This window comes from Olea europaea, chromosome 2 (assembly GCF_002742605.1).
Source record: "Olea europaea var. sylvestris chromosome 2, O_europaea_v1, whole genome shotgun sequence".
Classification (NCBI taxonomy): Eukaryota; Viridiplantae; Streptophyta; class Magnoliopsida; order Lamiales; family Oleaceae; genus Olea; species Olea europaea.
The window spans coordinates 7,840,868-7,843,274 of record NC_036238.1 but is presented as its reverse complement, the minus strand read 5'-3'; positions in this window follow the sequence as shown (position 1 = coordinate 7,843,274).

Genomic DNA, 2,407 nt, shown 5'->3' with positions numbered 1-2,407 from the left:
CCAGGCGACCCAGTTGACTGGGTCGTCTGGGTTGACTGGCCCAGACGGCCCAGTCAACTGGGCGCCCAGACGGCCCAGTTGACCCAGACGGCCCAGTTGACCCAGACGGCCCAGTCAACTGGCGCCCAGACGGCCCAGACGACCCAGTCAACTGGGCCGTCTGGGTGAGTCTGGGTCATCTGGGCATGCCTAATCGGTCCAGTCAGCTGGGCTTACGTCTCCTTTGTGGAGATCGCCGGAAAACTCCATTTTCGGCGATCTCTACTCCATTTTCCTCCTCCCAAACTATTATCCTTACCCAAAAATCATGCATTTTTCCAAAAATCAACACATGTATATAAAATCATGTTTTTTTTTTCCAAAAATCAACATAAAAACTGTAAATATGGGTCGTCTATTTTTCCTTTTTTATCAGTGCTACAGTAATTTTTCTCCTTCCTTACTATCTTCTCTTTCTTCTTTAAATAGTAAGGGTAAATTTGGATTTCTCTTGATTTTCAATATTTTAAACATTTTGCTTTTTTTTTTTTTTTAATTGGTCAAAGGCCTCTTTGGAAAACTGGTCGGGTCAACCGGCTGTTGGCCACTAATTTCTCGTGCCACTATGGGGCACCGTTTGGGGGAAGGGAAGCCTCCAAGTGTATATATCGGACTCTAAACCCAGGTCTAAAACCATTTTAATGCCATGTCGGATTGCAGTGTCAGTGGCAAAACCGCAAATCGAATCGAAGTTGTTGGTTTGGAACCGTTGATTTGGGTCCACATGGGCCTACGATTTTATTTTCCTCAAACCGCTTTAAAATAGTTTGATTTAGGTTTTAATTTTCAAAAGCCGCAAAACATCAAACCGAACTGAACTTTTTTTAATAAAAAAAATATATTTTATTCAATGCATTTGGCATTTTTCAAGAAGGTTACTCATTTTAATTACCATGCATTTGGCTCATAATAATCCCGCCTAACCCGACGGGTTTAAAGAAAACAGCTGTCCCATTTTATGTTAAAATCGGATGGGTCAATTAAGTTCAATAGAGTTCCAAAATTTACAGATTTCTCACACAAGCTTAAAAATCCTTCTCAGCCATCTCTGGCAATCCCATCCTAGGAATCCAAAATTTTCCATTTCAAGTTGTGTTAGATAGAAGAAGAACATGTAAATCTAAAATTTAAGTTTTATTTTGTGAATTTTTGTGCAATAAACTTGTTATATACCAAGAAAATGATGCTTCTTTGACACCAAAGTTGCTAGATTTCTTGATAGATATATGGGTTTTGATTTCCTGTTGGTTAAGCTTCTTTCCCTCAACCAAAATCCAAAATCAATATCTGCCTAAACTCATATTTCCCTTTAATTTCATGTTTGTTTCAAATCCGTTTTTCTTTCCAATTTGAGTGCATAATTAGTTTTATTGGTCAATTGAATCACCACATCCTTTTGCAGTTCGCTTTCATTTATATATAGACTAAGTTTTTTAAGTCAAACAATTTGCATACGCATTTCTTGTTTCTGTGACATTGATCTTGATACTGCCCCCGGGAGGGTTATAGGTCTTTCTTGAGTATTTCTCGAACTTAGAATTGGCTTTTATGTTGGAATATTTATTAAACATATGACATGAAGAAATGCTGAGATCTTTCTGGAGAAGTTTGTAATTTCTTAAATGCTGAGATATTTATTAAATATATTAGTATGGTGGAAATTGAACTCGCACAAGTACAAAATTCTCTCTAAAATTGCCAAAGATATATTAGCAATTCAAATATCCACGGTTGCTTCAGAGTCGGCAATTTCCACGAGTGGTCGGATTCTTGACTCCTTCAGGAGTTCATTGAGTACAAAGATGGTTGAGATCTTAATATGTACGAAGAATTGGTTGCATAACAGCAATGAACTTATAGTGCTTCGCCAATATTTGGATGAGGTAGAATCATTGAATGACTCGGAGAAAATAGTAGAAGGTGACATTTATTTTCAATTATCAGTTTTGATATTTTTATTCATATTGTTTCTTAGTTGCTTGTTAATATCATTAATAAGGACTAATAAATAATTTGATATTTGCGTATCATGTTCTACAACAGGGAGCAGTAATCCAATTTTTATCAAATGAGAGGTTAGTACTCTTGTACTTATTTTGATATTATTGCTCACAAAAGTTTGAGCGGAGTGCCTGTTGCTAGATGCTAAAAACATCCCTACCTTTCATTTTTAGCATTTTCACCCCTACCTTTCACTTTTCATTGCAAAAAAGGTCATTCTCATCCATTTTTTAATAAAATGACGATTTTACCTTCCTATTCAAATAAAACAAAAAGAAAATATGAATTACCAACTGCAACCATAGTCCTTAAATTTTTAAAAAATTACAAAAAAATCATAAATTCTCAACCACCACCATTTTCACAA